At 40.6% G+C, this 27,487-nt stretch overlaps 2 long non-coding RNA genes across 3 annotated transcripts in view; one reads left to right on the plus strand and one right to left on the minus strand.

Annotated features, from left to right (window-relative positions):
• Window positions 1-27,487, plus strand: part of LOC134165183 (uncharacterized) — a 498,306-nt gene that overhangs the window by 271,277 nt on the left and 199,542 nt on the right. The window lies entirely within an intron of this gene.
• Window positions 1-27,487, minus strand: part of LOC134165176 (uncharacterized) — a 42,857-nt gene that overhangs the window by 13,039 nt on the left and 2,331 nt on the right. For both annotated transcript variants that reach the window (XR_009965420.1, XR_009965421.1), the window contains exons 2-3: window positions 11,797-11,887; window positions 8,264-8,384 (exon numbers count right to left, since the gene is read on the minus strand). This is a non-coding gene — a long non-coding RNA (uncharacterized LOC134165176). The remainder of the gene's footprint in view (window positions 1-8,263; window positions 8,385-11,796; window positions 11,888-27,487) is intronic.

Consider the following 27,487-nt stretch of genomic DNA (forward strand, 5'->3'; position numbering starts at 1 on the left):
GGGAATATCAAAATCTGTGTGTGCCTTACAAGGAAGATGAACCTGATTAAGATGGTTTTTTCCTCCTTTTTAACCCCATAATAGGTTAGGGACAGTATTACTTTCTAAGGATTTTACCAGAGGAGCTAAAAAATGCATTCCTGAGCCCAAATTTTTCTTCTGTAGTTTCACAAAACATATCAAAGCACGAGGGTATCTGATTATTCAGCCCCTGCTTTGGCATCACACAATACAAACAAGTGCCACACAGCATGAATTGAAGATTCAGAGAGAAAAAGCTGCTGGGGTTTGATAGTGTTTTGAATCTTGGAGAAATCTAAAAATACCAAATACAGCCGGCACATGTGCAGTACTTTAGCAAGCAGAACATCTGGGAGCATTCTCAAACACTCCCCTTTTCTGTTGCTTGTTATGCTACCAGAGAGCAACAAAGTGCAAATGCCAGCTTAGCAGATTTCTGTGGTGCTTCTAAGTTCAGATACAAAGATATCAAAAACAATAATGGGGAAAGTTAACATATCCCAGTTTACAGCCCCCATTTATTTCAGTCTTAGAGGACGCTTATGAGTGCTATGCTGCATTTCTCTGTAGTCTCTGGATGAACTATTATACTCATTGTATATGCACATTTAAAATGCATACATTGGTATTTCCCTTATGGTGTGATTTAACTGAGACTTGTGGAATGCTTTGCAAACTCAAAATGAACTTCACATAATGAGGTAGAAATAGTAATCATGTCACCCACCACTCAAAGGCATCACTTTTTTTGACACAGTACTTGCTTTTGATACAGTAATGTCAGTGTAAAAAGCTTCCCTGTGACTCAAAAGTGTCAAAACAGAGATCCAGGTCTAAAATAAACAAAGCAGTTTTGCTGTTCCATAGAAGGAGTTTTGCTATAGACTTCAGTGAGATGAGGATTCACTCAGTCCTTTAAATTTTGCTCATTTATATTGCACAATCTTATTCAATAAGACTACTTAAGGGAGTAACTACAACTGTATGTGTCTGGGTGTGCTTAACAGGTAGGGATCAAAGAGCATAGCATCTGCACAAGGCTGTTTTCAAGTCCTTGACAAACAGCATAATTTCAGAATCTTCCAGATCAAAGAGTAACTTTCCCAGATTCATACATATTAGAAGCTTTTATCAGCCAGAAAGGAATAGGATTTTGCCAGGATGCAACAGCAACAGGGGACAAAGAGTATGAGATGGCAGCAGCCAAGGCTAGAATCTGGAGGTCATCCAAAATGAAGGGAAAAAAAAACCAACCCTTGTTTTTTGTTATTTTTGAAATGCGTCTTTCAAACTGTTTAGCCACATGACCAAGATTTAAACAAAATACATCAATATAGGCTCTGTGGCAAACAATGCAATTTTTAAAAGACAGGGCCACGTTGGACAGAGCCTTGGGTGGCATGGTTTAGTGTGAGGTGTCCCTGCCCATGGCAGGGGAGCTGGAACTTGATGATCTTAAGGTCCTTTCCAACCCTAGCTATTCTATGATTCTATGATTCTATCTTGCAGCTAATTGAGTGGGTCTTTTCTTTGGGTTGTTCTTTTCCGCACATCATTAGGTAGGCAGTCAGCGCTATCTCCTGGAAAATAAATACTCATGGAAATAATACTCAGAGGACACATCAGCACAACCCCCCCCCAAGTTCACACCTTGTTGGGCTCTAAGTAAACACATTGCCATGGAGAAGACCAACAAAAGAACTTTTGAATAATATCTGCTTTGGCTTCCATATAGCCAAAAGGTATTGTAAGAAATGCTGTCATCTTATAAGGTGAAAATAAACCCTATTGGAGAAAGCCATATCAGTAAATGCTGACAATATAAACTGACTTGACAAGACCTTTGCTGACTTACAGAGAAATCCCTGAGTTACAGAGGAATCATATACTAAAGCTATAACTTCAAAGATACATTCATTCCACACCAACATCTTCCACATGCTTACAGACCAAGTGAAAATCCAGTCATCCTTCTCCAGTGATGGATGCTCTGCTTTTACAGGCTGGCATGTTTACGTAGCCACTGAGAGACAACAACAGAAGAAGCAAAGAAATAACAATACCCATGTCCATATAACTATACAGATCTTGTATTTGAAGAGAATGCATGTGCACATTTTTATGTACAATAATCAGAATCAGTGGTAAATTTGCACAGACCCTGTGAGCCACCACTTAGCAAAATATAGAATGAAATCATAGAATTGTTTATGTTGGAAAAGACCTTTAACATCCCTGAGTCCAGCTGTTAACCTAGCACTGCCGAGTCGACCACTGAACCATGTCATGGTGGCCAGGGAGTCACAGTTTTGCTTTCTCAGTCCCCTTTTCCTGAATTGAAAATAGAAATAAACAAATAACATTTTCCTTTCTTACCCCTCTGCCCCCAGTAAGGACACCAAAGCGGGATCAGTGCAAAACTAAGCGATAAATGAAGTGGAATATTTTGGGGGCATCAGGTGCTCCATGTCTGGATCATCTTTAAAACATCCATAGGGAGAGTTCTAGGCAGGCTGCAAAAGCTGAAGAATGGCCAGATCACAGGATTTGTAATTAGAGTGAGTACATGGTGCTTCCTCGCTGAAAAAAAAAAAAAGAAAGATGAGCAGCTGTCTCAGCAATATTGGAGTCAGTGAGGACTCCCAATGAAATCAGATGCTCGTCTGCAGAGAAAACAAGTACCATACATCCATCAGCTGGGCATGTGTCACAGCTAGTTGAAGTGAAATGGCTTCTAGAAAGTTAAGCTTCCTCTGAAAACTCAGCACATCTATTAATAAGGGGGAATGAAAAGAAGGCTAGGAAATAAACTAGAAATACAAGCAGTAGTCACCTGAGGCTGCACATGATTAACTTCACTAAAGCACATTACATGCTTCTACAAGGAGAAAAATTCAAAGAAATACTTTATTGCATTAGATAACAGTAAAAATAAACTGGTGTGGCTTACGTACCCAAGTGTAACAATTTCAAGACTCAGACAATTATTTGGGACCTGGGTTTTATACCAATTCTATTTTGGTATAACTACGTTTATATTGAGATAAGTTTCAATGGAGTAATTGCACACATCCATCAATTTAAACAGAGAGGCTCCCAAGCTTTTGTCTAAGCTCTGAAAAAAATACAAGCGTTTGTCTGCAGAACTGAGAGTTCCAAATTTTATCCTGCACCGTGCAAATATTATTTTACTGTTGCAAAGCAACGTCTTCAAAATGGTTATTAAAGGAGCCTGGGAGCCAGAATAATAACCAACACAGTTTTCAATAGATGCTGACCCGAGAGGTCTCAGAGACGAGGAAATTCACACAACTGGGTCTTTACTGTGTCTGCTATTAGCCCTATGCCTCATATCTATTCTGCATAGGAGACTAGCTTCACTCTCACTCCAGGACCCCATCTGCCAGACATAACCGGTCACTGCCATATCAGCAGCTATCCCTTGGAGACAGTAGGGACAACACGTACCTTCTCCTGCAGCATCTCAGCTGAGACCTGCTGTTGTCACCACTCAGCGAGCAGCAGCAGTGAGAGACACAGACCCACAGACCCCCCTTCTTGCCTCACGTACTCTTCATGTTTACTAAAGTTTCATCACCATTTTGAACTATGGCTTGAAGACCTCCTTCACTGCTAAGTGGGTCCCATAACATGTTGACAGCTTCATCCACCTGCTGGACTCCCAGAGCAGGCACGAGGGGCACAGGTGCTAAGAAGTACTGGGGGTTTCCTTTGAAGCTAAGCAAAGGGGCTAGAGTTGAGCAGCAAAGATGATGGAAACATCTTCCCTCTTTTTTTTTTCTTTTTAACCACGGAGAACTTTTATTGTGTCTGTGTTTCCATAATGTTTCTAAATAATATGACCAGAAAGTGAAACAGAATGAAGTTGAATCTAATTTAAAGTGCTTTAAAAACAGGTAATTGGCAAAGCAGACTAACACAATTATGTGCCTGCAGGATGAGGTGCTTTTATTTCTCCTCAGTGGGTAAACAGACTTCCATGCAGTACCGTGCCTCTTTCTTCCTCTTGCAAGCAGGAGAACAAGAGAAGTAACAGCATCAGACAACTGTTATTCTTCCTTTGCCTTGGAACAGACACTGTTTCCCAGGCAAGTGAAATTGGTACCGTTCTGCTAGTGTCAGATAGCGATTAATCTGCTCTCCCTCCACAGCTAGATCCAATGGGGCTTCCATCTGTCCACCCTGAAATGCACGGCAGGCTGGGATCTGCAGGGAGATAAGCCATTCTTGCTGTTCCTCCTCATGCAGACAGCATTGCTGCGAAGACTTGTGCAGCAAAGAGCCTGAACGGGCCATTGTAGCCCAGCCACAGCCATGCCCTTCTCTTTCCTGGGAATGGAGGATTTTGTCAGCAGGACTATGCCAAAGGGCTTGGCATGTTCTCCATTTTGGTTGCATAATGCAACTGTTCAGACACTGGTGCAGGGACATAAGCTGGGCCTGAAGGCAGAAAACTGCCCAGAGCTATGACAACACATGTACTGTGTACAGACTCTCCCATCTGAAACGCTTATGACAACAGACAAAACATCACTACACAAACATAGAAAAAAATTTACTGACAATTTACATGCTCCCTGAGGATGGCCAAGGCCTGAAATTAATGATTTACAACCTAATAAAACTACTGCTCCTCCAGAAGAGAGAGTCAGCCTGTTAGCTATGGGAAAGCTCACCATTTCACCAAAGCGAGCAGCCTAAACTGCCTCTGCAGCTGCTGAGGACCAAGGAGCAGCGCTGTGGGGTCACCACTTCCCCAAGGGTTGGGTAAGTCATCCTTCTAGAGGTGACCTTCTCTCACTTGCCAATGGCTGGTTCAGATTCTGGTTCGGATCAGATATTGGATGTTCCATGTCTTGGACTAGAGGAGATAAATCCTTCCCCTTTTTCTGCTTGAGTCCAAGCTTCTATAGCAAAATTTCTTTTCTTTCACTGCTAGCTTTTGACCAGATCAGCATTTTGGGTCTCAATTTGGTAAGCTGTCATGGCTTTGTAGTAGAATTTTTGCAGTTTTTTAATTAGTAGTTCATATAAATGGTACTAATTAATTACATGTAATGAATTTACACTGCATGTCACAAATATTAGGCTTATATGTTTCCAGCAGAGCAAACATTCTGAATTTCCCAGGCAGACAGCTGTCTTCGCACTCACAGGTCCGCTCATGTAGTCCACCCAGCCCTGGCAGCAGGCCTAGCGTGCCCTCTGTTCCAGCACCCCAAAGCAGCAGAAGTTTTCTGTTAACACAGTACAAAAACTTCATTTCTAATGATCTAGTGATGCTGTGCTCTAACTGAATTTTCAAAGTCTTTCATAGTATTCAGTCCTGCAAACTGTTATTCTATACTCTTAAAGAAGCAGAAAGATGAACTTATAAAGTTTTCTACATTTGCATATTTTGCTTATAAAAAGAGTGCATAATGGCATATGTTCTTTGAACCAGCTCTTAGCAATTAAAGTTGTTTGTTAATAAAGGTTTGTTAGTTTAATAATACAGACAGAAATGTGTAACTGGGCTATACAAGCAAACTTAAACATACACTTCCTTACTTCATTTGTAATACATTGCAGAATATGTTATGAAAAATACTTTAAATATATGAAGCAACAAAAGGATGCAATTAATATTTAATTAATAACTAGAAGATTCATTACACAGTCCCATATTTTGTAAATTCATTGATATAAAGTGTCATAAAGATACTACATAGGCAAGTTAGCCCGTCTGTTTTGATAGGCTTGCTTACAGGAATGATTTTTGACAATAAAAGCGTTTGCCGCAGTGCTGGCTTTGACAGCATGGCACTCTTGTAAAATACAATGGAGCTCAAGAATGCTGAATTTTAACCTACAATACAAAACCAGACTGAGAAGACAAGTCAGAAGTTTGTAAAGAAAATCCGATTGAGAGAAAAGGCTTTTAGTGAGACATTGCAGTGAAGCCCAACATACATTAACCAAGTGAGCATTTGTTCCTTTGCCCAATAAAAAAAGGCATATTACAAAAGCACACTGCATAATCAGCTGAAGGAAATGCACTAGTTTGTTTTCTGCTTGATGAATAATTAACATGCAGTTAATTAAGAGGCATTCAATAGTGAAGTTTTTAGCCACTTCTATATACATTTCAGCAATTAAGTGCATGCAAAATAGCTTATTTTGCAGAAAAAGAGTACTAGTTGAAAGCATCAGCTGTGCTTAAATATAATGCCCATTATATGTTACCATTTCGTGACTAAAAAGAACTTTAGTTGCAAAAGTGTACTGCAAAAACTCTGTATCCTCCAGCACTGAATTACATAAAAGTGAGCAGAATCCAACTGAAATTCAATTAAAAATGAGATAAAGCAGAAGCATAGACCTCTCTTATATATGGGACTTCCTCCAGCTTCATCCTTTGCATTGTCAAAACTCAAACAGACGGAGCAGAAGGAGTGCATTCAGTTCTGAAACTGAAGCCAGAACAACAAGCAGAAGATCCAGGCAATCTGCTGTGTTCCTCACAAGGAGAATTTACAAATAGTGGGAATGTTTTTAATTGTCCGTCTCTCACAAAAAGAAAGGAAAATAGCTTAATGGCAATGCAAACTTTCAAAGTCAGACACATCTAGGTGTTATCACCTTAATAGTCGGTGTACAAACAACAGGTGTAAAATTTAAGGCATCAAAACCTAACATACTGTGAAATCGGGAGGGCAAAAGACCCAAGGAAAATCAAACTGAGAGCAATACTGGGGCAGATCTACTTCTGCAAGTAGCTGTAGATCCACTGAGTGATATGTCATGAAATGTTTTCTTGGGAGTTACTGAAGCCGAGTGCCCTTCTTATTCACCCTTTTTCCGTACACCCTCCAAGTTAGGCCCTACAACACATTTACTTGTGGCCTCTGACTATTTTGTCCACACAACGTGTGTTGTTTCTAGACATACAAATTGCAACTCATATTCATGCTTTTAGTTCATTTAATTCAACAGGCAGCTGTGAACCTCACTGACTTTCTAAGTAGATGAGCTAGGCCCTGAAGCTTCACGAAATTAAGCAGATATCTAAAATCTGATTCAATATTCTACGGCACCTACGACATACCCTCTCTCTCCTGCCAGGAATCAGTGCAATTTCCCTTCTTCTTACCAGGTATTACTCAGTTATCTCAATGCAACACTGTCTGTGAAGACAGGTTTCTACCATTTGTAAATATGTTGGGTTTTGCAGCTCTGCTCAGAGCAATCCTCCATGTAGTAAGCAGGCTCCAAGGTGCTCCACCACATCAGAAACAGTAGGTACTGACTGAACTCTAAATTTTGATTCCTTTCCAGGGAGTAGGGAAAAAAAAACCAAACAATTTCCCCAAACCCTACCCTGGACATCTATTTTGCCACAACTATGTTGATGTATAATCCATGTGATTCACATATTTACTGTGGCATGGGGCAAAGCATACACAGCTAGTATACACGCAACCTTTTGTGCCTAAGTAAATGCATATTGAAAAGGGAGCAACTATAAAACCTATATATTTAAATGTGAATATTATAATATCATCTTCATAATTATCATTCCCCTTGCTAGTTTCCAAGATGCTCTGGGAGGATCAAAACACAGCTGCTTCCCTACTGAGAATTTTCACACTTACACCAGCCCCAGGTTTGTTTCCGTCCCGGCCAACAGACGGCTCGGAGCTGCTGGTCCCTGGGCATGGCAGAGCTACGACTGTTGACTGTTACTTTCAGAAGAAGGCTAAAAACTGACAGGCTGTTTGAATACAACTAAAGATGAAAAAAAGGAAAAGGACTTCACTCAATCCAAATGATGGTCTTGCAAATCTTGACTGTTTTCCTTTAAGCCAACTCCAACTAGCAGGTTTTTTCCTCGTTTCTACAAGAACATCAGCATCTGAAACACCAGTGTAGGCTTAAGGAGAAAATGGATTTTCACCATATGAACTGTATGCATAATTTCCAGATAGGAAATGGCATGTTACTTTATTCACATACATTCACATTCATTTATTCACATAAAAAATAGTTCATATTCTCAGCTATGATTGACATAAGGTACGAAGAGGGTTTCTTCTGCAAAAAAAAGCAAACAAATTACAAGGAGTAGGAAGCAATAAGGTTGTTTATTAACACTCTTCTATCTTCACCCTTCTGCCCACCCCATCACCCATGAAATGGCATTCCAAATCCTTGACACAAAATGATAATATATAATATCAACCATACGTTCTCTGCCATTCCCATCTGAACCTCCAGCACTGCAAATGTAGTCATCTTCTTTCCACAGTGGGAAATAGCAAACATTCATACTTGTGCATTACCTTTATTTGGCACTCAAACCCCTGTGAAGTAGAAATTTTGCCATTTAACACAATCCCAGCCTCACAAAATACAGCTTTTTGAAGGATAAAGAAAAGCTTACAGTTTCTGAACATGTTTGAGACACTTTACTAGCATTCTTGCAAGGCTCCTATTTGAATTGCATGATTATTCGGGTGATAGAGGTTAACTACCCTGACCAATAGGAGGAAATCAAGCTATGATCTTACATGCACAAATATGCATAGATTGAGATTCTTTATTTAGTTTCCTGAAAGATTATTGGCAATGCCTATAGTAACGCCTATTTTGTTAATTTTAGCTTTTATTACAACCACCTCTAAGAAACAGCAACATTACCAGAGACACTCCTTGAGGAGAAAAGAAACTACGTTCATGGAATACATTTCTTGTCGCAAATTATTTACCCGAGGCAGAAATGTTTATCAACCTCTCTGATTTGGTGGCATAGCACAAGCTCCTGCAGCACGGTGAGTTCAACAATTAAGTGGTTGCCCTGTTTGATGTTTAAAAAAAACACATTGTACAAGCTGTGCTGAATGCAAAAGTAGTTGTCAGCTGTTTACATCAAGGGACAACATCATGCTCCCTTTACTTGTGCAAGTTCTGGCACTGAATGAAGCAAGACTGTTTTTTTTTCCCCATGGTTTGGGTCAGAGATCAGAAAAAAGAAGTGTAATGAAAAATTCGTCAAAGTAAAATTCAGTTTTGTGTTACAAAGATCTCAAAGTCTATGAAGACCTGCAGGAAACTCCAAAGATTATCGAATAGCTATGCTGGACTCAGAAGGTGAATTCCCTGTTACAGCAAGGCATGGGAAGGAGAAGCAATACCCAGTTCTTCAAGGTTCAGTAAAAAGGGAGCAATTGTAATTAATCTGAAGTGACTTGTGATGCAGTATCACTGTAGCACAGGATAGATGACAGGGAGGTGTTCCCAGGTGAAAGGAGTAATTTGGTGCCTCGTGGAAAGCGCTCGGAGACATGAGAGAGAAGTCTTGGCTTAGCAAATGTCATGGTCAGTATAAAATGACTAGAGGTGAGCCAACGTCCTGCCGGTGACACCAAGGACAGGATTCCCTCTTGCCAGTTTACAAGTGCTAGACACAAAGTGCTTTCCCTGATCCACCAGTTAGGGAAAATTCCTCCCCTACCAGCACTATGCCCTTCCTCTTTGTTTTATAGATTTTAAAATAAACATGTTGAATGAGGAAAGAAGTGTTAGCATGTTTCCGGAGCTTGCAAGAAAGCTTGCAAGGGTCTGTGCCAGCTGGGTCATTTCTGTATACATGCTCATGGCACAGAGGATTTGTGTAGGTGCATCCTCAAGGGTGAAACTTCTCAAAGGGATGTGGAGAACAAAGATGGGGTGGAGGGAGCGGGCAGGGGCAGGGAAGCTCCTGGACACCTGAGCTGCATGCAACAGGCAGGCTGCATACAGATGGCCCAAAGGGAAAGCCATCGAAGCACTGTGAGGGACATCAGTGCTGATGGTGCAGGCTGCACAGCTCAGCACCGTGTAGAAGCAGCCACAGGTCGAAATAGCAGTGTGAGAAACCAGGATCAGGTTCTGGTGGGGTTTTGGTGATTTGTTCCCCCCAAAAGTTTTTAATATAAACGTAATCTTTTTTAGAGGTAGATGTGTGATGCTTCATAGAACTTAATTAAGGCTGGCCAGAATCCAGACCATCTTGGTCTGTGGTGGTTTCTAATTTTGTCAGCTGAGGAACATTGGATGGGTTCAATACTTCCACTTGGAGCACTGACACACATGCCAGGTTGTTAAAGGAGGTGCTGTTTGCAAAAGGGCTCTTCCCCGTTGAATCCAAAATGGATTGAGAAAAGATTGAGTAGTGTGGGGAGTCGCTGAGCCACAGGGTGTTTCCCCTTTCAGAAGAAATGCTATCTATTATTTCCAGTCCTCATAGGCTTTCTGGCTGTTTAACCATGTGAATGAGAGCGCCCTGATGCTGCCTTTGAAAAGCTTTGAAATTAAATTATGGTATGATACGATGGTGTGATAGCAAGACAGAATGGGTTTAGAGAGGAAGGGCAGGGAGAAATCAACAAGATGCTCTGTTGTGCCTGTTAAAAATATATGGATATAGTTGTGTGTGTATATTTATATGTATGATCTACATGCAATTTATACAAAGACTTTATTTAGCTGTTCAACTTTTACTTCCTTTGCCAGAAGCTGTTTGTGCATTTGTAAGTGTGATTTTCCACTGTTTTCTGGTGGCAGGGCCTCATGACACATGAAGAAGTGTCTTTTCTAGCCCAGAGAACAACGTTCCTGCATCTGAAGTCAGTGTCCTTAAATTCAGGGCCTGCTCGCAGTGATCTCTCACCCAGAAGGTTTAGGTTACGGATGGTAACTAATAGGTTTAGGTTACTCTCATGTGCTTGCGGCAGCTGTCACAATCAGCCACAAAAGTACCTATCTTTCAGCAATATCAGAAGCAATTTAAGTAAAACCATCAAAACCAATTAAAACAAATAACTAAGCACAGAGAAGAATGCACTCAGCCTAAGATGCTCCAGCAGACCAAAGCATCTGTGCACCCAGCTGTTTGGTGTACGAAGCAGATGTGACAAGATGTTTGGATCTGGTGTTGTTTATGTATCAGGAGATTTGAGCTGGATGGATTCACAGGTTATAACAAATGTCCTCATTTATTCTTGCTTGTTCCTATGCTATAGCCTAGTCCAGGGGGCAGACACACAGCATACAGAGAACACAGGGAGTAAAAGCTCTGTGTGAAGCTTCTAATTCTGAAAATGACTTCTTTAGCTCTTATTGAGAGCATGTTCAGTAATATGGAATGCAACAAAACCATGCTTGGGGTCCTTAGATAATTCTTAATCGACAAAATTCCCACAAGCTTAAATGTAATGTGTTCTGACTCTTGGGATTTTACAGTATAGATCTCCCGATATTTGGGATTTCAATTCAAGCCCTGCTGTTGGAGTCAAGTGCTTTGTGAGGGTCTCATTCTGCCCTCAACCTCTTAGCCCCAGAGTTTCTATCTCTTCTGGTTGCAGAGAAAAGCCTGAAAACATAACCCGTATTAAGTCTCAAACACCAGACGGCAAACAGAAATACACAACATATATTTATTTATTTATTTTAATTTCCTGATTTTTAACACTTAGAGTTGGCAAAATTGCAACTGGAATTTGGTTTGAATGAAGCCTGAGGGATGAATGCCAACTTGCTCTCTCTCTCTCTCTTTCTAAAGAAAAGCGATGCCTGGAAATGCCTGGAAATGAAGGGCCTGATTCACAGCTTCCTTCCAGGCAGCTCATGCTGCCTTACCCTGCCTGTAAGCCTACATCCAAATATTCATGCATATTCCAAAGCAGGTCCAAATCCAAATAGTACAAATAGTCTCTTTCTTTAGAACGTACTAACCTCAGTCCCAAACCACTTTCATTTGTCATATGTGAAATCTGGATCTATTGTAAATAAGGCCATATCTGCTTCAAATACCTCTTTAAAATCTCTGGAACAGGGTACACAGAATAATCTGAGGATGTATTTTTAAAGAGAATGTTTCTCTCCTGTTTTGTCTTCGCCAAGTGTTGCCACGAGTAATATGGTGTAGCAACAACTGAAAAAGCACTGCTTATTCTCTGAGTAAAATGGCTTCTGAATTCATATGCCTGGATGGCAGTGCTTCCTCAAAGCCACCAAACACTGGATTTCAATGGAAAAAGAAAAGCTAGTTCTGCTTTTTTCAAAAATCCCAGGAATTTTAGTGAATGTAGATATCTACCAAAAATTTCCAGTCTGTTGGTATGTCTACCAGTAACTTTTTGGATCAAAACAGGTTAATTTGTTAATTTCTTGTTAGTTAATAAACCACCCCCACTTCTCTATGTATCCAGCTATACCAGAGCACCAAGGGTGAATTGTGTGTGTGTATATTTCTGCCCTGCCAGCAATATTCCTTGCCCTGTTCAAACAACGTAGGCTTACAATTTGCAAAAGGTAGTTAGGTCTGTGGCTCAGTTTTGGGGCTCTGGGCCCAGAGTGCTCTGGTTAGACGTAATGGACATTTTGAAAAACACAAACTATTGTATAAATCATTTCATATTAACACTTAACATGAAACACTTTTTACAACAAAGGATGTTATTGACAAGGTGACAAGTTTGATCAGTCACATGAAACGGAATTGGTGCTGCAGGTTCTGAGCGTTGTCTCCTGACAACTCTTGCATTAAGCTACAATGTACTCGTATATAGATTTAGTGCATTCCAGAATCAATGGGAAAGGCAGTACAACATTACTTTGAAGACTCAAGTTTGATTGCAGTGATCCATAAGCATTGTCCTGGTGCTTCTCTCCATAATGGATAACAGCAATATCTGGGACCGCTCGTCATCCCTCAGAAAGGTTCTTCATCATAGCAGTGAGTAAATAATTCCTGTTTATCCTGATCTGGTGCATTTCCCAGTGCAATCCCCTCCACCACCCCTGCAGCATGCTCTCACTCACGAGCAGTGCATGAGGAGGAACAGAAGCTGTCCGCTGCTGTTCTCAGACCCGTCTCATGCACTGACTTTCACTGGCAAGCACAAGGTTTCTGCAGCAGAAGCCTATTACCTCAGCTGGTGCTGTCCTGCGCCACTGAAATTCTTTCCATCAAAGGGAAACCTCTGCGAAGCAGCAGAGACCAAGGGCTGGCTGTCAGCATAAACTTTTGTAATACTTAACCCATTTCCTCCCCTCCACAGCAGCTCTTCAGATGAAAAAGGTTCTCTTTTCTTTTGATAAGTCTCCTTCTGCCACAGTCTAGTGCAAATAGTTGATACTGTAGAAAGTCAGACATATTGGCAGTAGGCTGCATAGGCTTTCTTATGAGTCTGTTTTATCTTTTTAGTAACCTGCCTGCCATTTGTGTCTACAGAATAAGTCTAGTACTACTATGAATTACAAAGCTTGCTGCTGCTTGTTGGGGAGACAGAGAAAACTGTATCAGACAGAGCAGTGAGAGGATGTTATCAAAGCTTCCCGAACCCTGCTTGTTCACACCCACCCTTCCCCCTGTGGAGAGCTGACAGGAAAAGAACCATCCATATATGCATAAAAATATCATATCTTTGCATACACTATAAAAAACTTGTCTGGACACTGCAGTAAAAACATTGGAGAAAACAGCTTTAAGGAGATAGCTGAAAACTATGCCAGTGCCAGCTGAAGCAGTTATTGCTACTTGTAACTTGTGACAGCAAACAAGTGGCTCTGTTAATGAGCCATGATTTTGATATACTCATTTCTTACTGGTATAAGGTAACTGACAGATTTACCTTGAAAACATAGATGATCTCACCTCTGCTCCTGATATGTACAGCTATTAGCGGCATGTCATTTGTGAGCCATGTGCATATCACATGCCTGTGGCATGACAAAGGGAAGATGGGTTCTGCCTCCAGAAGGATGTTTATGTATGTTCTTTCTTGTGCAGTTTTAGCTGTCATGTGGCCGTGGATATCAGAGACATTACACACAGGACAGAATGCTTGCAATTACGCTCCTGTTAAAGAAGTTATAACAAAAGAATTAAGCTGTGATTCCTCAACTCGGTAACTAACATCGGTAGTTAGCTTTGCTACTGTGCCCCACCAGTGTGAACCATGCCCAAAGCAAGAGACTCACACAGACGCTACATACTGCTGGCCTGGGGTGATCCTTAGGACCTAAAAGCGGTTTATTCTCTAATGGTAAATCTAAGGCCTGGCAGGAACTGAGGGGCACCGGAAAAGACAGTTTTTTTTACAGGACAGTTTATAATCAAAGGTACATAGTTATGATTGGGGTTTTGGTTTGGTTTGGTTTCTTTTTCAGACATGCTTCCCTTCTAGCTTTTAGTTTCAGTTTGTAGTTTGTAAACCATCAAAAAACAGCATTGGCTAGTGGTAGACACATGATTTCACAGGGAAGGAATCCCAAATAGGGTAATATCAGGATGACATGTTTTTTAAATAAAAGCATACAAAGACAGGCATGTAGATTCATTCATATGTAGTCACTTAACTAAATGCATTAACCTATAAAACATTAAACATGTGCGGTTCTCACTGACTCTCAACACCTGCCCATGACTTACTGGGGATTTTGCTGCCCAGCTTTGGAAGTACATATGTGAAAACAGCAGTTTTGATTTTAAAACCCTGACTTGGCTTTACAGGCAGCCAAAAGGTGGTTGTTTTGGGGTTGTCGTTTTTTTTTTTTAAATGGAAACATTCACTGTAGTGGAGAAAGAAACAACACTGGAAAAATTAGTAACAGGGAAATGTAAAGCATTTTCTACTGTTGTGATCAGCATACATAAATCTGGACTTGTGTGAAGCTTATTCAGTCTCTGTCATGCTGAAATCAGTCTGAAAATGGAATTAGTGTTAAGAGTAGGAAGTACAGAGAGAGAGATTCAAAAAAAAACTTGTAAGCTTTCCAAAACATTTCAAACTTAAACAAGATCCGCTTCTAGGAGGTTCCATTGCGGCTTTCTTCCTTAACTTAGCTTCCTGCTGAAACTTTCCTCTAAAGCATGCTGACAACAAAGCATTAAAGGATTTCTCCCTAACTTCAGTCCTTTCCAGGAATTTGTTCTTCAGTGCAAATAAAGATGTTATTATGTGTGCAGAGGATAACCTATTCCCTACAAAAGCATGTGGGTATCTCAAAATCCTGGGCATATGATGATGACAATATCAAATGAGTCAGGCGTCCTGAGTCAGCAAGCTGAATGAAGTGTTTCTAACCTCTGTAGAGGGCAATTCCCTTAGGTCAAGTTGAGGTCACTAGAGCAATGCAGGGAAACCCATACAGAAAACACTACGTAGGAGCCCCAGCTTGCAGTCTTGATTTATGGCTGCAGCACGGTATTTTCCAGCATTTTCAGGGGACTTTTACACTGAAAATACAAACTAATGAGCTGAAAATAACATCTGTTGCATTCAAGTTCCAAAGCATGCACCTATTTCCAAGAAGGATCAGGAAAGCACTGAATCGTCTATTTCAACTATATGGTAGCAGTACTGGAATCATAATAATTTCCTGATCCCTGCATCCATCATCACACAACATGAGCTGATACCTCCTCCAGGAAACACCAGAATAATTAATATACCTTTCAAGCATCTTCACCTTTAGCAAATGCAGTGGGACTAAGAACACAGCCTTGCAACTAGACCGGGAGAAAAATGATGCCAGCCATTAAAAAGCAGGTTTGCCAAATCTACCACCGAGTTGCTTTTTCTGTGCTTATCTGTCTATCTGCTGTTGCACAAAAGAGCTTTCAAGACCTGGCCTAAAGAAGCATTCTCATTCTTTCTTCCCCCAAAAAAAGGAGACCTGGCATAGGCACAGTAAATAAAAATAACAAGCATATGATGCCCAAGATGCATGTGAACATTAAGTGACGTTGGCAGCCCCCGCAAATAGAACTCTGGTTATAAATAGCCTTTGTCTAAATGTGGAAAGTGAGTAAATATAGTGGCAGTTTCAGCTTACTATAGAGGCTTACAGGCTCCAAGTAACAGAGCTTATTATAGAGCATGTGCGTCAGCAAAGGGAAGAAAAGGGAGAAAAGAAAAACAACGCATTCTGCAATTAGTATCTACAATGAGACATAAATTAATTTTTCCCTTCATTATTTTTCTTCTTGTTTAAAAAATGGACAAAAGAAGGAGTGTTTGAGAATTGTTACGGTGCTAAAGAGAAAAAGAGCTGGGATTGAGGAGAAAGCTGAAACTAGCACCGAAGAGCAACACAGGGAGCTTTCTGCACAAAGGCTGGTTGCAGAGAAAAAGATGTACAAAGAGACGACAGGACAGATTTTGATCTCAGTCTCTCTGAGACAAATAAGGAGTACAGTAACCTGACTGGAGAGAGCTCTCCTGGATCTGCATGTGCTTATTGGACTGAACATAAGCCAGTGAGCAAACTTTTGACTTGACTGAAAAGAAAGAGACATCAATGCTTTCCCCTGCCTCTATTCACTCCCTACTTTCAAGGAAATCTCCTGAGTTTCCAGTGATTGCAGAACTTGCTTCACTGCATCAGTATATCTGCTTTACCTCGTGTTTCAGTTCATAAGCAATTTGCAATGTAGCTGAGGCTGGGAAAGCCCCAAAACAAAACCTGTGGGATACCTTACACCCGAGGAAGAGTACCTGCTGCAGAACGCAGGTATACATTAATTATCATCCTCAGGATGTTATCTCCAAGCATGATGCTGCAGGCAGGGGGTACTTCAGCATTTTTAACATTCTCTTCTGGCTGAATTGACAAAAATAGGAAAAAAGTCCCTGTTTTGTGCCTCTGATCTTCTTAAATCAGAGGTGAAGGCGGGAAAGATCCTTCTTATTTCTTTCAGTGCTCAACTGAATTAAAGCAAAACTCCCCTAAACACTAAATCCTCCCCTCATCCATGCACAAAAGGAAAATTTTCACAGGGTTCAGTGTGCTTCTGCTTGTGCACAGTATTTCTTGTCTTCTTCCTTTGCAGTAAGGATAACGGGATGATAGTCATAACAGAAAAACAAAAATCTGGGAGTGTTAGATGAGATGCAGCATGATATGAAAGTTGTGGTCAGCTAAGAGTTGTCAGCAAAGTTGCCTTATTCAAATGGCATGGTAAATAAATGCTATAAATTCCTAAGTAGAGCCTAAATTAGCTTTTGGCACAGTGCATCACTGTAACAAGTTAATTTTGCAGCTCCAAGGAATAGCCTTATATGGTTCACTTAAGTAATCATGCTAAATGAATGTTTAAGTGAGAACCATTTGCCAAATGCAAAGCAAGAACCATATATAACCTCTTACACAACTACATAACACAGCAATGCTGGCTGGTTTCCAAAATTCTAGTTTATGTACAGATTATATCTCCTAACTCCAACCAACACCTGAGCCAAAAAGAAGATACCTGGACAATACTAGCATGGCTGTTAAGGATTAATAATTTAGCATTTGTCCTGGTTTGTCTTCCTCACAGCCTGCAGAACAGACCTTTCTTTTTTTTTTTCTTTCTTCTTATTTTCTTTTTTTTCTCATTTCCAGAATGACAAAGAATAGTTTTGGCGATCTCCTTTACTTTCATTGCTTTGCTAAGAAAGAAGAAATAAGAAGAGATGGAAAAGGGAAAAATGATATGCCAAAAGCTGCATTAGTTAGCCTAAACGAAATCTAACCTCCTTCTAATCTAGTGTATCATTGTTCTAGTATTTGTGCTGTTTCTCTGGTATTCTTGTCTTACAGCAATCAGGGGCCGCACAAAATGTATTCAGGAAAGGCAATTACAACATAAGCTGTGTAAGCTTAATACTGATTGCTTCGCCCTCCTCTCCCCTATTCTCCCTCCCCTTTGCATCGTCCACCACCTATAAATATGGCAAGTTAAACTATTAGGGATAAGTGAAAAAGTTCAGACATGCCTATGTCCATTAGTCATCATTCAAGCATTGTACCAAAATAACCCACAATAGATGCCGTCTTGTTTCTTGCTAGAGAGTGCTGTTGAGTTCTTGCATTCACAATAAATCTGTTTGGAAGACTGCCCTTAAAGAGTTGCCATGGTGATTATTTTGGTACCACAAAGTAGAAGAAGCTAAAGTACTTACTAGACGTATCCAAAATCTTGTCTTTTGGGGGAGAAAAAAAAGAAATCAGCAGATGGCATTTGTCAGAAAATCAACATTCTGATTATTACCAGAGTTGTGTTTTTGGAGGAATTCTGGGCTTTGAGGTTTTCTGGCTAGAAAAGGGAGAATGAATGGGGTGAGGGGAAGGGAGTGGAAAAAAAGAAAGTTGGAATATGTGATATCCCTTCAGCTTGTACTATTACAACAGTTTAGTAATAGTTCTTTAAACAGTAGGTGTTAAGTAATGAAAATCTTCGAAGGAGTCTCCTTCCAGACTATTTACTAAATACTTAACATACTGCAGTAAAAAGAAAGGGAAATTCCAAATGATTAGTTATAACTCCCTTTTGCACCTTTTTTATGATGGAATCACAAGCAGAACACGAGGAATGTCCCAAAGAAATCCAGATACCAGTCTTTCTACTCTGCACAGTGTAAATGCAGCAACGTGGTTCTTTGAAGTAGGCTGTGTATTTGGTGTGACTTCATCCAAAAAGGTGAATTTAGGCTGATTTAGTGATGTTAGTGCACCACTTCACTTCAATTAAAACAAACAAACCAACCAAAGCCAGAAAACAACAGTTTAGCTGGTCAAATGGCTATTTGCTGAATTCTCCAGACAATCGAATATCTGTATGTGGGTTTTAAACAGATTTAAATTTTACAGTATGGCACCAAATTGGGATAGGTATGTGTGCTAGCATGCACTAAGGCATGATGTTAGGTACCTGCAGAGCATTAACGAGCAACGGCTGGTCACACCAGCACAGTACAGTACTGTATGGATACTAGCTTGTGTCCTAGAAGCAGTGTAACTACATCAGGTACAAGATATGTGGCTCATGCAGAGTGCCATGCTGACAGGGCTATAATGCTTCTCAGATTTAGAGTTAGCTCAGGTATTACTGCAGCAGGCTGCTTTGCGTGATTTAGGAGAGAAGCAATGTGTCATACAACTTTCTTCATTCACAAGCCTCGTTTTTTGCTCCTTTTATCAGTCAGTTTTCCTCGGAGCCAATAGCAGCTTCCACTTCTTCCCATACAAAGAATCCAGAGTTTTGGTGAAAAACAGCTTTGTTTACTTTAAACTTTATTTACTTAAAACTGTAAAATTGGCCCCTTTCTGGTGAAAGGTGCCAGATGAGCAGCTTCAGGAACTGAAACTCTTTATTCACTCTGGAGCTCATTTGCAGCCCATTGGAGTCAATGACAAGCCTCTAATTGACCAATTTTCTGGCTCCTGGGTCAGGCCTTTACAGGATGGACAGCAGCTGTGCAAACTCCCTCACACTCCTTCCCCAGCGCACCTCTGAGGGAGAGCTGGGGTCCCAGCACCAAGGGGCTGCTTCAGCCTGGAATCAGACTCAGAAACAGCAGTGCTGAACAGCAGCCTGGCTGGTGATGAGTGCTTCTTTTTCCAAAGAGGCAGTGTTCAGGCTCTGGGAACAGTGGAGCTTTTGCTGCCTCTGACACCTCAGGAGCATATTTCCTGCCCGTGCCCTCTGTCAGGAACAGAAGCGGTGGTAGGATGTCAGCAAGGACAATGGAAGAATGGGCAGCGCCTCATCTCACCTTGAGATGAGCTCTGTTCAACTGCTGCTCAGGACAGCAGGTCACTACTATTCTTTGGGCTTGTTCTTGTTTCCCTAATAGTTTTCCATCTCTGTACTTGGGGTGTTTTTTGCATTTTCACTGCCAAAGACTAGAACCTGACTAGTGTGGGGAAAAGCAAAAGGCAAAAAAAGGAAGAACATCAGCATGACAAATTCTCACCCTCTCTTTTGAATTAAGGCACTTTGTGGGAAAAGGTAGTAATTTGTTGAAAAGGTTTCCGAGAAATTTTTCACAGGACATGCTCTATTAATAAAGAAAAAAAACCAACAACACACAAAACTAAACCACCATCAAACAACGCCCCCCCCGCCCCCCCAAACCATAACCAAAACCGACTTCACTAGCTCTAGTTTCCATTTATGTGTGGGTGTCAAGGAGATTTCACAAATTACTTCTGGTCCCTTTTGACCGAGTAAGTTTGGCTTCAGGTTAATGTCCAGTCATAAGACCTGGGCTATCCAGGGACCTCATAACATCTTCTCTTCCTGTAGAGTGACGCAAGTCCTCAGCAAAACTGGTGACAACTCTTCACAGGCAAAGGATACAAAAAGTGAAGATTTGGGATCAGAAAGGGTGGAGATGAAGAGTATTCTCATGCAGCAGGAAACTTGAAATGGCATCTGAGGACTGCATTGTCAGAGTGAATCTGAAGATAATTCAAATAAATTGCACAGTTATTAAGAGGCTCAAGAAAGTCGGCAAAGATACCGGGAGGAACATAGAAATTACTCAGTTTCTTCTCTTAATTGGCAGAGAAATTGCCAAGTAGCATGTGCTAGTAATTTATTTTTGTTGTTCAAAGCTTTTGTTGAGCACCACATCATCTGTAAAGACAACAGTTAAGCACTTTATACATGGTGAAGTTTTCTGCTATAATGCAAAATGTCATGTCTTAAAGTTTAGTTTCACCATAGCTCTCAAAATATTTACTGACATGTAAACAATACCTCTCTGCCTCTTATGTTATTACCACCAAGGTTTCCCTGAGGAAAAAATTTGTTTAATAATTGACATAACAGACATTAGAATGAATAATAGAATATTAACCAGGGTGATTTTTGGATGAAAAGACTGAAATGGTGCATTAGAAGACCTAGCAAGTAATATATGCAGAGATCAAAAAAGTAGCAGAAGGGAGACTCAGCTCCACAGTGGAATGAGCACACTCCATGGGCATCTTCATTCAAGGAAAGGTGTCAATGTAGACAACTTGAAGTCCTGGTTCAGTTATCTGAAATCAGGAAAAACTCTATCAACTTGTCTGGGAGGACATGACAAAGTCTGGTTCTAGAGGTCTCACACATGATACCCTCCATTTGCAATGGGACACCGTTGGACAAATTTTGACAACTGGCTGGGGAGGATGGAGGCCTAGGAGCAAGGTGCTGAGCAAACTGCTAGGTTAGGCAGTGACTGTGTATCCTGGTTTGACCTCTTTTTCTTTACTAGTACTTGGATGGACAGATCAGCCCATGGGTCAATGGGTCTGCTGATTCTCTCCTAGGCACTTCTCCTCTCAGAAAGGCAGTTCTTACAATTCTGTTAGTTCACACATTGCTAAATTATCAGTGTGTTCATTTTTACTTCTGTCAGTCTTATTTCCTTATTTCTTGATGTAACGAGTTGTCTAATTACTGCAACATCAATTCCTTAAGGAACTTCAAATTATTACATCTGTGTATTTCAATGACATCCTGAAGAGTTTGGGGGAGGATTGCTTCAGGCTCAATAGCATCAGGTGCCTCCTGATACATACACTTTCTGCCAAGATCTCTCTTCTTCCCTACGCCCTGAAACATCTAGAAACAAATATATGTCAGTCCTAATTAAAACAATCACCCAAGTACTGGATCTGGCTCAAGGATTGTCATTGTAATTTTAAGAGCTGCTTTCTCCTCACAGTTGTACAAAATGGCTCATTTTAATTGCAATCTTCATGTTTCAGTGAAACTACATTTCATTTTTTCCTTACTTTCATTTTCAAAAGGGGTCAAATTATACAGTTGCTCTTTCTGTAGTTATGTGTACTCAAAGGAGTAATAAGACTAGCAATGAGCTGGAAAACTTTGCTTTATTTTGTTAAAGGATTGGTATAGTCTGCTATGTATTTTCTCTTTCTAAATGTGCAAGCAGAACTGCAGTCCTGTTTGCCTTTAACTGAGTCAAGGAAGGGGCAGGGGGAGCTGTATAGAAACAGTAGTGGAAGGGGGCCCCATACTGGTCTCTAAGTAAGACCAGTTCTAGCACAACATCTTTAATGCCAGTGTCAGCTGAGACACCAGGAATACAGGATACTGTCCCTATATCCTGTACTGTCACTTTGCATTAGTAGCGAAACAACACAGTAACTCAGCAGACATGCAACCTCTCACTTCCCAAAATAAGCAAGCTATCTCAAGAGCACATTGGGATTCACCCTTCCTAGCTTCACACACCCATACCTCTATCAGTCACCTAAACTTTAAAGCAAAAGAGGCATTTCCAGGGTGAATTTACCTCATCCTAATGAGGCTATGTAAAATATTCTGGGTAAATTATACCACAGAAATCCCCTTCTCCCCATTTCCAGACTATAAAGTCAAGAATAAAAGCTTATATGTTGCAAGGTCCATCTTATGTCTGTTAAGGGTGTTTGGGAAAAAGCTTGTGCACTTTGTAGAGAGGACACGTGGAAGAAAGAAGGGAATAAAATCAATGATGTAAATATACCTATCTGCTCTGTCAGAAGACCACACTTACAACTTTGGGTCCTTCTTACTAGAACATTGTACACAGGTATCGGCAGAGGCTCTTTTAAACATTAATGGTCCCTGGCATATGTTCTAAATAAATGAGTGGAATGAAAGAGCAAGGAAAAGTATTTTATACTGGGATTATTAATCTCTGTTGCATCCAGCCACTTCTTAGCAACAAATATTCCCCTGAGGAGTTCTTTCAATCAGAACTCGCTTCTTGGTCTCAGAGTCCTTTTGGGCGTATTTGAATTACACATGGCACATGAAATGTATTTTGGGGCGTAACCACAGGGCAGTTTGGAAAGACCTTGGGGGTTGTTTTGTCCATAGACTGTGAGCAGATAAATCGCATGTAAAATCATCCACTTGGAATCCTAATGTTCTTGAAGAAGTCACTTCTTGAGATAAGCATGAAACGTCTTCGAGCTGAACACTGTTGCATACCAATAAACAGCATCGTACCCCCAGCAGCAAAGTCCAATTGAAACAGTTCTGCGTGTCCTGTGCAAACGTGTTAGCAGATGCATGGTACCTGTTTTTAATCACATTAAAATCAGCAATTAGAAAAGTTAGGGAGGAGCTTAATGATTGGAAGATTAAGTGATTTCATTCATACTTCAGAGATGGTAATGAATATTTTTTGGCATGGGAAGCAATAGTATATTTTTCTTCTTTAAAGTACGTCAACAGCTTGAGAAGATTAGTTCATCTTGCAGAGGGCTGTACAGAAGGCTGTGCTGAAAATAGGAAGGGATTTTATAAATAGAGTTTAACTACACGTTTAGGTAGCAGGATGCATATTCAGTGGTCACTTACCAGAAAACTACTGTAACTCTGTGGCTATTCAGTACCTGCAAAAAAAGGTTGCAGAGGATGATGTAGGAGTTAGTCCTAGCAAGGCCCTCAGGCCTCACACTTCTTCTCTGGCTTTGAAAACAAAACCTGCGCAAACAACGAACACTGGGGATGCCTACCATCATCTCTGTTTCTGTTCCATTTCTGTGGAAGGGAGCTTGGAGTTGCAATGGTTTTATTAACAACATAATATAGGTATTACATGTAATGCCTATATTATATGTAGGTATAGGGGAAGAGGGACCTCTGGAAGGTCAAATGTAGTCAAGTGGAAGTATTGTTATAAGCCTAACCATCCTTTTGCTTCTGCCAGGCTTGGTTCCTGTGCTGAGCTTTCCACAGCCAGATCAAAGAAACCAAGCATGAATATTTTTCTCCTTAGAGCAACATCATACCAAATCTTTGACACACAGCCAGAACAGTGTGTGCATTCAGAAGTTCATAATGGTCCCCATCCACAGAAATTGTAAACGAACACCTGGTCCCACCTAACTTACAGATATTTTTACACAACACCTGAACCAGTTATCTAGGTTTTTCTTTTAGCCTGTGGAAAGAAGTGGGGTGCTATTGCACCATTTCTTTAGAATTAAATGTATTACGAGCTAAAATGCTGAGAATCCCCAAAGGGAGTCTTAGATGTAGCCATCTAAGGCTGGGCAGGATTGGCTGGAGCCAGAAAGCCAACATATAGACCCAGTCTCACCTGTGACCCAGAATTACCCAGTCTAACTCCAGGCAGTTAAACAAAGCACCTGACTTCAGAATCTACCATGCCTCAGAAGCCACCAAAGACTGATAAATTCAAAGACCAAGACATCATGATGGACACAAGTATCACTAGAAATTTCTCCCAATCAGACCCTACCCTTCAGCTGATACTTGTGCACCAGCATACAGAGGCTTCACATCATGAAAATTGTTGTGCTGTTACTGCTGCTACACTTTCTAATGTGTGCTCCTTCACTAAACCCAGACCCACTGAGCCAAGCTGCAGTGCTATAGGTCTCTGCACCTCCCACAGCTACCTTTGTGTACTGGGCATCTCACCGCTCACTCAGCTCATCCAGCATGATACAGCGGCAGCATAGCACTCCATCTCAGCACACAACTTCAGAGAACAAGATCAAATTTCCTTCATAGCTGCTATTGTTTTATCCATTTGGTAACTAATTTTCATTGTGTATGCCAAGTTTCAGAGGCCAGTTAAACATTTGGCAACACTAAACAATTAGCAGATTTTAATTTACGTAGTAGTAGTCTTTTGGCAATCACATTGACTTACAGGAGAACACTTCTTTGCAGTTTATTGATAACACATATATTTCAGACATCTCCTAAAATAAATACTGATCAATTGCTAGAAAGATCTTTAGGGCCATTGCTTCCCAGAATCTATTTCCTGCACCCACAAAGTCTCCTATAGTCTGTTAGCCGTACTAATACCTATTTTACTTCACTGTGTTTGTCCTGGAACTAAATAATTAAATAATAGGGAGAAATGTCAAATAAGGCATTAGAAGACACTAATTTTTGTAGTATCTCTTTTCATACTGTGAATAGGGATTGTTGTTCATTTGGCTCTTTTAGTTGTGGAAAACTCTGACCTAATACAACATAAATGTGAGGAAAGCATGAAATGCAGCTCTGTAAATACCCTTCTCTTGTTCTCTTGCAATTAGCTACCTGGAATCTGTTTTAAAATATGCAAATAGAGTAAAATGTAACTTTGATCATAATTATCAGATCGAAGGTCTGGGCTGTGCAGCACACACGGCCTGCCAAAGACCATTTTAAAGACAGTCTCTAGCACTTTTCTAAACAGATCTAATTCTTCATATTAGAGAAGGTGGAAGGGGCTTGTTATTTTGATGAGGAGCATTTTTTATCAGAAGCAGCTCACAATGGTAGGCAAGGCAGGCTTTCTTGCTTTCACTGCATTTTTATTCATTTTCTTTGTTTTCTTTAAAATTAAACTCCAGTAAACTTAATTTCAAAATGAAACAAAACATTCCTCTAAAGAAAAATCTAAGTGTAATTCCAAAGCTTTGAACTGAACTGTCATTTCTCTTTGAAAGAAAACAATGTAATGCATTTTACACAGATGTTTCAATTGAAAGGGCATTTCTTAAAGTAAAAACATCCCCTTCACATTCTCCTTTAGAACAAGTCTGTAAGAACTATGCTTTGATTTCACTAGAAGGTGTTTGCTGTTCTTGGTACAGAAAGGTATATCTACCCCCATGTTTGCCATTATCTGTGGCAAAAATCTATGTAGGTGAGCCTTCTCTACTCCTTGATACAAGGGGATTGTTGGAGGTGACTGCCAGATAGTATCCTTCTGGTTTTGATGCATTTGAGCAAAACCTGGGCAAAAAAATATCCTTTTCCTTGCTTGCACCCCTTGTGTAAGCAGCGGTCAGGAGGGGACTGTTTCCAGCTAAGGGTGTTGCTGAACACTGGGCTAGAGTGGTTTTTTTCTCATAGTGCAAGAATGAGAGGGTGAGCGGGGAGAGAAAATATCCAGTGAAGTTAGCAGGTGGTAGGTTTAAAGACAGCAGAAGAAATAACTTTTTCACACATCAGAGAATCATTATGGCATATATTGCCATTGGATATTGGGGAGGCAGGAAGAGTAAAAATAATTCAAAGGGAGATTAAAACAAGTTCACTGGCAGCCTATACAGCTATCATATGCTAAAGTGTAGAGACAATATCTGGCTCAAGCAGCCTCCACATTCCTGGTTTCCCAGCAAACCACTGGAATGTATCTCTCTGTAATTGCCTTGTTCTGCTTCTCTTTCTCTAAACATCTGCTGCAGGCCACTGTCAGAAAATGCGTGTTGGGCTGGCTGAACTTCCAATCTAACCCACTGTAGCAGTTCTTATGGCATACACTAAGGGGACGAAACTATCTCATCCTGCACACCAGCCACTAAAGCTGACAAGATGCAGAAAGGAGTGCAAACTGCTCCCTAATTAATAGTGATGCAAGAGCAGCTCTGGAGGCACTCTGCCTCCCTAAGACATGACAGCTCCCAGGACTGGCAGAGGAGTGATAGGGGCTCTACACTATCCCTAGAGCATAGCTTGTTGCTTGATGCTATAGTTTAGTACGAAGTATGTAAGTGTATTTTCAACATAGCTGGTGGCAGAAATTGCACTTTGAAGCTGTCTGGTGGATTTATATGCTTAAAGGATTATGAATTATTGCAAACCAGTACGATTTGCAATGTTTTGCTTTCTATCCTACAGTTCCAATTACTTAAGGGCATATTTGATTGTATATGTAGTTAGAATAGGGGTTTGCTGCAGTTATTTTACATTTTCATTACAGTAAGTTAATACAGAGGCAGACCTCAGTCTAACAGGCTCATGCTAAACTTTGGCAGTATTACTTAGCTGAGTAAAGCTAAAAGTATATGAGTAGGCAAAGAATTAGCAGAAATCTCAACAATCAGGCATCTCTAAGGATGGAACCACACCACAAATAAACAAATCTGGAAGGATATAAACCACACTTAATACTGCTTGAGTGACAGCAAGTGTTTATGCCTGAGCCACTCACACAAAACCAGATTTGAATAAACAGTTTCTAGGGTAAGAAGCAAAATACATTGTATATAACACTGTCCAAGTACATATGTAAAGACTGCCAGCTTTTCTTGAGCAGTCCACCTGATCTTATCAAAATTCATTCGCATAGAGCTGTTCATCCTGATAGGAGGTGCATGTGGCACGTATCTTGCCATGAAGGTAAGAGAGGATTGAACACATGCAGTGTGAGCCAGGCCACAGAGGGAGACTGGAGAGCTGGGAGAAAACACACAGACCTGTGTTCCACTTTCATTCCAGAGAGACTGAAATCTTGAATCCTATCTCAGGGATCAATTGTCTTTTATCACTACCAACCCTGTGTGAAAATTTATATCACAATCTCATAGACTTCTCTAGTTTTCACATTAGAACTAGCACAGGGCATATCCATGCAGGTGAAACAAGCAGGACACACTCCAATACACACACCAGAGTTGAGAACAAAGGCAGTGGACCGGCATAGCCCAAAGGATCAAACAACTGTGATAATTTTCACAGAGAAAAACCCACTTCATAGCCACTTGGAAGGAGAGGGAATCCTTTCAGATTTACAGTAGGACCTACAGGGTTCATTAAGAACCAAGTTTTTCCAAGCTACTATACATGTTATCTCTATAGCCACCCAAGATATGGGTGGTATAGAGAAGACAG

This window comes from Pezoporus occidentalis, unplaced genomic scaffold, assembly GCF_034315485.1.
Source record: "Pezoporus occidentalis ecotype Australia unplaced genomic scaffold, CSIRO_AGI_Poc_V1 ctg231, whole genome shotgun sequence".
Taxonomy (NCBI): domain Eukaryota; kingdom Metazoa; phylum Chordata; class Aves; order Psittaciformes; family Psittacidae; genus Pezoporus; species Pezoporus occidentalis.